We start from the raw sequence: 9,610 nt of genomic DNA on the forward strand, positions 1-9,610 counted from the left end.
ACCCAGGCCCTTACTGTCCAATTAAGCTCACTGCCAGACTGCAGGCAGCCAAAGCCTTGGTTAGTTGTTTCCTTCTACAATCTGAGTGCTGGTGTCAGATTTTGACTTGGATCTGCAAATCAGCAGTGTTTGATTTGAATGTTGTGCATCGACAAACTGCCTGTCAGAGCTTCTTGGGAATATTTCTCCTCTCTCTAGAGATCTGAGGCTATTCTGAAGCTGCTATTTGCGGCTAAAATTTGGATGCTGTTCACTGAAGTCAAATGAGCGAAGTGTTTTCTACTATGACCATTAGGTCCTGCTTCTCACAAAGTCACATGAACTGTATGAACCCACTGGAACCAGTATGTCTGACTGGGAACATGTAACCTATGGGCTGGTGGAGCGATCTGACATGGAGTAAAACTCTCTTGAAACCAGTTTTGGTACAAGAAACTGAGAAACCATTCTGAACCAGACTTTTGCAGAAGCGTAGCTTTGACCCCAGAGATGCTAGATGCAATGCAGCATTAATCAGCTCCAGTGCAGTGTGAAAACCACTGGATGTCTGTAAGTAACCAGAGGGATAGTCCTCCCTCTTTCAGGGAGAACAGGTAAAGGTAATAATGAGAACATGAGATCATTCTACTCCTGGCTCTGTCATTAACTTGCTGTGTGACCTTGGGCAAGTCATTTATGCCACAACATTCATAGTTAGGTCCATAAAACCATATTTAGGTTGCTAAACAAGCAGCCTAATTTGTGTCTAAAAACTAAACTTTTCAAATGTAGGACTTGTCTGCCCTTGGAACTTACAGTGGCATACCTACATCACTCGGGGGTGTGAAAAATCCACACCTCTAGGCGATGGAGTTAAGCCAACCTATCCCCCAATGTAGATAGCACTAAGTCAATGGAAGAATACTTCCAGTCTACCACCTCTGGGGGGTTACCTACACTGACAGCAGAATTCCTCCCTCAGCATGGATAGTGTTTACACTGAAGTGCTACAGCAGCTCAGCTGTAGATGCACTGCTGTAGCACAAGTGTAGACAAGCCCTCAGGTGTCAACCTCTCTGCAGCTCTTTTTCTTAACTCTGAAGTACTATGAGGAATAACTAATTGTATGTAATGCACTTTGAGATCTCCTCTTTATCTGTCTAGGCTACTTGCCTAGTTTTGTACCATACTGATGAAATTCTATATATGTGAAAAGTAGTTGTTCTTTATGTATAAAGAAATGGCTGAAAAAGCTTGATAACGTAATTACACTTATCAATGGATTTTTTTGAGTACATCTCTGTGGTTCTCCTTTTGAAGGTAGTAATGATTAGAATCATTCCATTTGAATAACTTCACTCTAGGCATGAATCTTTTAGTGATGACAGACATTTAAAAATAAATTCGATTTAAACCAAATCAAAGAAGGCAGAGGAAAACCATTGGCCCACATCCTTCTGTCACATAAAGAAAAGCATTGCTGCAGGACTTTAGCTGAGTAAACAAGATGACACAATGTTTTTGCATTGCCCCTTTTTCTTCCTACCACCTGTCCTAGATGAAGAATGGGCAGGTGCCATTTCAAGATGCCTGGCATGAAGAACTCTAGGGAATAATTGACAGTCATAATTAATCAGGAAGATTAATAAGTGCCTGAAGTCAGGCTGCTTGATAAGTAGCCTGGTTTTCAAAGGTACTGAGCACCTGACAGCTTCTGCTGAGGTAAATGGAGCTAGGGGCATTTACACCAGTGGAGGGTCTAGCACTGAGTTCCTGTCAGCTCTGCAGGATTCTCAAAGATCCCATGAAGGTAGGTATTTGTCTTCATGTCTGTGACCAAAATCTCCCCTCTCCCACACTGCTGCACTATGTGATGTCGAATGCCACGTGGACATAGCTAAATTAAATGGTGGTATATGTACTGTGTGTTGTAAGCTCCTTGGGACAGGGATTGTCTTTGTTCTGTGTTATACAGCACCTTGCACAATGGAATCCTGGTCTATAAATGGGTTCAAGATTTAGCCTGCTGCCTGGTAAGGTTCAAGATTTAGCCTGCTGCCACCATGTCTAGAAAACATGGTGGTGATGTTGCTTATGTCTCTACATAGATTGGATGCCCATCTCAAATATGTGCCATAGTCTGTTCCATTTTAACATCCTATTTTAACCCCCCACCCACTGCAAGAGGAAGCTGAAAAGTTCCTTCTAAAAATGTAGCCTTGATTTGTTCTTCAGCTCTTTATGCCTTAATATCAATATAGAACCAGCTTCTCATGGGGCTGTACTGGAAAAAGGGCCAGAGATTAGGCCCAACACAGTGTGATGAGTATGGTCCAGCCCTGAAGGGATGTAGCAGTGTGCATGTGCCCCCAGCATCCCTGGAAGGTCCAGGAAGAATTATGCCCTCAGTGTGGTGCTGTATCCCCCTGCCCCCCAAAAAAGTGACTGAGCCTTTGTTATTTTTATTGCAGCAGCCGCATGGTTCAGGACCTAATTGTACAGCGCCTAGTACAAACCCAGAACACAAAGATGAGATGACAAGATAATAAAGATGCCCCAAGATAACACTGTGCTGGTGTTTCACACTTACATACCCCTTAAAATAGCTAGCTAACTCTCACCCTTATGAGGTAAATGACTTACCTGAATTCACAGAGGAGGAAGCTGTTTCAGAGAGCTTCCCCTGGAGGTGTTAAAGTTATGCAGAGTTGCCACTGTGGTTCAGTGGGTATAGTGAATAAATGAGCCCTAAATCTATAAGTTGTGGTCAGGATGAAAAAAAAAGCTCTCTTCCTCCTTTCCCTGGTCTCTACACTGTAAAGAAGACAAAATAAGCCTTTCAGAAAAAAAGCATCTCCCTCTGTTGGGCTTGTTTCTTATGGTGTAAGGTAATCTCTGTAGTAGCCTGATAGTGTATCATTTCTAATGTATTGTACGAAGTATATAGTCTCTGCAGTATGACCCTGATCCAAAGTCAGCTGAAGTCCATGGAAAACTCCCATTGACTTCAGTGTACTTTGGATCAGGCCCCATAATAGTGGGAGTAGCTACTGGACGTGTGTATCTGTGGGGACTTTTTCTTTTTTCTTGGCTGAGGGGGAATCTCCACTTGGAGCTGTGGGTGTGATTCCCAGCTCGCACAGACATTTTTAAGCTAGCTCTCCTTGAGTTAGGGTGCTAAAAATGATAGTGTAGCAGGGGTAGCACAGGCTAGCTGCTTCATGTACATATCCCTGGGGTTCAGGCAGGTTTGTACATGGCGTGGCTAGCCAGTGCCACCCCTTGCTGCTGCCCATGATACCCTGGCTACTCTACTATTTTTATGGCACTAGCTCAGTGAGAACTAGCTTGAGTATGCCTACGCAAACTAAGAATGCTAGCTCCAAGTGAAGATGTACCTTAACATGTGGAGCATACTTACGCCTTACTCCTATGTGTAGAATATTTCCTGCATATGTTAGCAAACATCACTCTAAAGTATAAGAATGGGTCCAGAGTCTTCAGAAGGGACACGTAAACTTATGCTCTATGCCTTGATAGAACAAATATCTGGTCTGAATTATATGATCAAATAAAACACATATTCCCATTCTTCACAAAATATAGAGGGGACGGATTCTCTTAATTTTCCTGCTTGTTTAGACTCAAAATCATTGTAAAATCTAAGCACATTCAAATTGTCTAGACATCCTTTTTTATCTTTGTGCTTCTCAAAAGAGGTTTTTTTTTATTGGCTTTATTTTCAGGGCTTATCGTTTTCTAACTGCTATATTACGTCACCCAAGGATGTGCTTTTCTTCAGTGCTGAGGCTTTTAAAATGGACACAGGCATAGAAGATAAGGAAAATTTGTTTTCATGAGATCACAATCTTATTCTGATCTGGGGGGCAGGGGCGACACTTATGTTTTTGGCTTCAAAAGATAGCAGCAGTTCCCTTACTGTTTGAATTTCGCTGGCTGGCAGGCAATGCAGTTTAGGGCAGTAATTCAGGGTTGCTGTTTACTGTAAGTCTAAGGGGAGAATATAGGTAAGTCCAAGAGTTTTTGCAAGTAAACGTGGTGGTCATTCTTTGGAGTTTGGATCTGCATTGAGCAGCTTACTACCACTCTAGAACATTTTTCCTGGGATGGGGATGTGTAGATAACCTTAGTGGGTAAATGTTTGCAAAATAAAATTCAAAGCTATATTCCTGGAGCTTTAGCAAAGCATTTGGAAAAAGCTAAATCATGTCTTTGGTTTGCATTGCCCAGAGATGTCATAAAACATAGGGGAATGGAGACCATGGTTGTATGTAGTTTGGACAAATTCATATAAAAAGAAATAGTAATACAAGGGATTAAAACACACCAGGTCAAACCCATCTCTAGTCTAATCCTGTTTATTTCAGTGGAATTGCGTACGGGTGAATTTGGTCTGTGTTCTGTATCCAGCAAATCCCCATCAGACCAATAGAACACAGTTTGTTACCTCCAATTTTCTCGGATTCAAATGAAAAATAAGAGTATTGTTTCTACCCAGTTATTGTAAAGGATGTGGGGTTGGATTTTCAAAAGCACCCAGCATTGGCCCAACTCTCTGCGTTGAGCCCAATGGATGGGGAGTTCGGCAAACATTAGCCTCTTGAACAACTAACCACAGGGTGGGGTTTTCTAGAGAATTGGGAACGAAGCTGATTGGAGCACTTTTCAGAACACACAATGTTGCCAAAAGATGAAAATTAAAGGTTTTGAACAATCTTGCTGCAGCCTCCTCCTGCTCCCCCATTCACAGACTAGCTTTAATTAGGACTAAGTGTAAGGAGAAAGACCAAGTAAAGGAAGCAACAATAACCTGATTAAAACAAAGCTTTCCCCAGTGGAGAAAACGGAGTGAGAGGGGTGACAAGGGGCAGGAGAACTCAAGGTGTTGCCAAAGGTGGGTGGTGTTCTTCTGACCTATCTGTGGGCGTCCCCATTCCACACCCTATCACCATGGCACTGCTTTCTTTGCCGGTGGTTATCCTAGGGAGTGATCTTGCATGGGGTTTGCTGCATGCAGAGGGGATCCAGGGAAAGATCATCTAGCCCCAGGATTTATTACTTTTACTTTTTCCACAAAGCGAGTGGACAGACAATGGGCCAGGTTCTTCATGGCTCTGCACCTTTTGCAGTCATTGTACGCTGGTGCAAAGTGAACATAGATTGCTACCAATTGAATTTTGTAGCATTTTACACTTGCTTTGCACTGATGTAAAATGACTACATGAGGTGCACAGCAACTAAAATGTGTCTCCCTAATTCCTGCCCAGTCTCTGCTCCTTACCCCTCCACTGATCCTGAAGAGCACCCTCCACTGAGACCTAAGAAGAGAGGAACTGTGCTGCACAAGTGCCTGTGCATCTTTCACATGGTGTTTTTCCCACCCATGAATCTCACTGGGGTGAACTGGGCCACTGTATGTTGCTGTGAAATGTAAGCGCTAGCTCTGCTTTCAGTATTTTTTTCCATTAAAGATGGCATTTGAGACAAGATAAAGTCTGAGTTGAACCCACTGGGAATATAACTTAGTGGGAAAGCACTTTAAAGATCAGACAGAACTGATTCTGGGAATAAGATAAACACTAAGTGGCAATGGATAAGCTGTTAAAATCCAATCTAGAATGCCTGGTGTAAATACCACCCAGCCTCTTCTCCCAGCTCATGCAGACGAAGGCTGTATCGACATGGGAGAACTGAACCATTGGTAAATGAATGAGATTGTACCAACGGTGGTGCAGTCATGAAAATTAAGAAACGCTAAAGTCACTAGCCATACAAAAGTAACAATTTCTGTTCAGTCTCCAGTTCTAGAGCCTTCTTGAAAGGCCCTTTGCCCTGGGACTAGAAATAGTAAAGGCATCAGATTAGACTTCCCGCACAAATATAATAAGCCTAAAGTGGGGGAAGGAATATGGGGGGAATGGGAATAATGTGGGAGAAGCCTGAAGATAGGGTCATGGGATTCAATTCAAATAGAGTAGAGAAATCCCCTACTTGTACCCCATTGTGGTCTGATCCTAGGGTGTAGCTCAAGGAGCTGGTGGGCACATCTGCCATTGCCGGGACATCAGCTCATGCAGCTGACAGTTGGGTGAGGGGGTACCAAAGTGGGTTGAGGGAGGGGCTCAGTAGCTATTGCTTGCACTTTGCAAATGTGAAGGGAGGGAGTGGGTATTTCCATCCCCAAGTGGGGCTACCTCCCCCATCATGTAAGGCCACATACCATATGTCCATTTCATATAGATAACTTCAGTGTTCACTGGAGCCCAGAAATCCCTTCCATTATCCCCCGACCCTGCAAAAGTCAGTCGCCATTGGTATATATTACAGTGAACTGCTGTATATATCCGCTGTAGAGGATTCCTAGTCTCCTAATTCCTCTTCCCAACCTGGATTGGTCACTGCCTCTGATACTATCTGTGGACCTCAGGCAGGGCTGGATTTGCACCTTCCCTACCCCTAGGCACAGCATCTTCAGGGCCTGCCTCTCCATGTCCTCCTCCTCTCCCCCCTGCCCCGCCTCTGCAGCTGACTTTCATGTCTGTATTTAAAAAAAACCAAACCCCACAACTTTTAGATGGTCCTAGAACGCTGGCGCCCTTAGGCCCGTGCCTACTGTGTCTAATTGGAAATCAAGCCCTGTCCTCAGGTACTGACATGTTCTTAGGCATTTTGCAGTCCAGCTCCTCATCGCTGGTCTGCCAGGACTATGGAGCAAACCTTCTCCTCTGCCCTTTCATTATCCCTCAGCATTGCAGTACAGGGAGCATCTATACCAGGGATCCATGGGCACAGACTCCGTGGGTGCTCTGGGGCTGGAGCACCCATGGGGAAAAATTTGTGGGTGCTCTGCATCCACCGGCAGCCAATCTTCCCGCCCCAGCTCACCTCGCCTTACCTCCGCCTCCTCCCCTGAGCACACCGCATCCCCGCTTCTCCATGCAGTACTTGCCACCTCAAAACAGATGTTTTGTGGCATAATAAGCTGTGGGAGAGAGAGGGGAGGAGTGGGAATGTGGCATGCTCGGGGAGGACGCGGGGAATAGGCGGGGTCGGGGCGGGGATTTGGGGAAGGAGTCCAGTAGCGGCAGGGAAGGGGTGGAGTTGGGGCAGGGACTTTGGGGAAGGGGTTGGAATGGGGGCAGGGCAGGGGTGGAGTTGAGGTGGGGCCGGGGCAGGCGGAGGGTCAAGCACCCACCGGTGCCAGGAGAAGTTGGCACCTATGCAGGGATCGGCAACCTCTGGCATGCGGCCCACCAGGGTAAGTCCCCTGGTGGGCCAGACAGGTTTGTTTACCTGCCGTGTCCGCAGGTTCAACCAATTGCAGCTCCCACTGGCTGTGGTTTGCCGCTCCAGGCCAATGGGGGCTGCAGGGAGTGGCGGCCACCACATCCCTCGCCCCGTGCTACTTCCCGCAGCCCCCATTGGCCTGGAGCAGCAAACCGCGGGCAGTGGGATCTGTGATCGGCTGAACCTGCGGACGCGTCAGGGAAACAAACTGGCTCGGCCCGCCAGGGGGCTTACCCTGGTGGGCCGTATGCCAAAGGTTGCTGATCCCTGATCTATACTGTCTAGGAGCACATCAGGCTGCATTGAAGGTCAGGTCCAGGTCTTCCCAAAATGGGCAGGTTTTCCCCTCTGCCCAGGATTGGCTATTATTATCAGGGGCTTTGTTGTGTTGCACTGTAAGGACCGTAAGATCTTTCCCAGCACTGCTTGCTAAACCAAATGTCCAAGTGCTCAGACACTTAATTATAGACGAGTGTTTTTTTTTATCGGAGTTCAGCTGTGACTCAATTTCTTGGATTCCCACGAGAGACACCAGTACTTGTGCTCTGCCTGGCCTGCTGCCAACATGCTAATCGTTTTCTTCTGAAACACACGTGCTGCTAAAGGAGTTGATCTTAGGTCAATGCTATCAAAAAAGTTAGACTGGCAAATTGCTTACAAATGAGTTCTAAGGGGTGTATAGTACTTTCCATAGAGGGAAGAGGCTTGAACAGAAAACACATTAGACAAACAACCTAGGCAGTGATCAGCCCACTGTGGGGTGGCTGGAGAAGGACTATTTGCACCACTACGACTGTGAAGTCAGCACTTAAATCCACACTGGCAGTGCACTAGTTGAAGATCACATGGTGGTGAGTCTTGTTTGGAAGCAAGGCTAAACCAAAAGGTTGTGTGGGTGACTGTGCATTGTTAGGAGAAATTTGGGGAATACATGTGTACATTTGGGGTGGGGGCGGTATTCCAGGCATGGCAGGGGAATGAAATGGTGGTTAGCACATTGTATTTCTCTAGTGTAGACAAAACCTTAGGGTCTTATAGATGCCTTTCTATATAGAGATTTTTCAGATAATACACAAATTGGAAGAGGCTGAGATCCAAATATGAAGGTGGAAGGGGACCACCTCACTCTCATTTTGCTTGTTTTACATCTCTGACTTGGTGTTTTACTGGCTCTTAATTCCATGCAGTCTAACAGGATATTCTGGGGTTATAGAAGTTCTTGGGATGGCTTTCAAATAAATCTCATATTCAGAATACATGGGACTGCTGAGAGGTAAATAATAGACACTCAACACACCTGAATAGAGTCAAAGGTCAAGGTCAAACTTATCCTTCAAGCAAAGGAGTTAGTCTTTCTTGCTTATGGCAATGTTTTTTTTATTGGAATTCTCAAGCTCATTTTGATTTCTGTAGGCATATTTTATTTCTGCTTAGATCTTCATTAATCTATATGGTAATTTTTGATGTATACTTCAATACCTTGCCTTTCTGAAAATATCACATCCTTTTAATTAAACTCGGAGCACTACTGTCAGGCAGGAAAATATTATACTAATTTTAGAGATGAGTAAAATGATGCACAGAGAAGTTACATTGACTTGTCCAAAGTCACACAAAGGCCTCTGTTGGAACATTATGTAGGAGTCCTGATTCCAGTTCCTTTCTCTAAACACTAGAACATTCTCCCTCCTCAGAAGCTAATCCAGTAGGTGCAACCCATCTCCCCAAGAACTCTATGCATGATTGTGCTCCTGGTCATGAGCAGCCCCAGTGTGATCCAACATTGTGGAGCAGCTGCTATTGATATGTAAATCTGTGAGAGGGAGCTGGAGAATTCTAATGGCCCCTCTTCATAGAGCAGAACCAAGTGCTGCATGCCACAGCTGAGAACGGACTATAGTTTCTGTGGTATAGGGTAACCCCAAATGTTCCAAAAACATGTCAGTTCTTTCCTGTCCCCTAAACCTTGACATTTAAAAAAAGATAATTTGAGGGTTCTTTTTAGTTGCCTGATGACTCTTGAGCCTTTGGGGTTCATGGTTCCAAGCTTTTCACTGCAGCCAAAAGGGCTAGGAACTTTTGTCTTTTTAAATGAAAGTTGAGATTCTCACAATCACATGATTCCAGGAGCTGGGGCTTTCAGCAAATACCAGACACTGATATTGGCAATTAAAATCATGAGAGCTGGTAACAACTGAGAACAACGCACCAATCACCAGCATCAAGGCTCGTGAAGGAGGAACCAGTAGCACAGAATTGAGGAAGGACCATCTATGCATATAGCGGCCACTTCCATGGGTCTCAGAGTTTCTTCTAAGTGGGT

Source organism: Natator depressus, chromosome 4 (assembly GCF_965152275.1).
Source record: "Natator depressus isolate rNatDep1 chromosome 4, rNatDep2.hap1, whole genome shotgun sequence".
Classification (NCBI taxonomy): Eukaryota; Metazoa; Chordata; order Testudines; family Cheloniidae; genus Natator; species Natator depressus.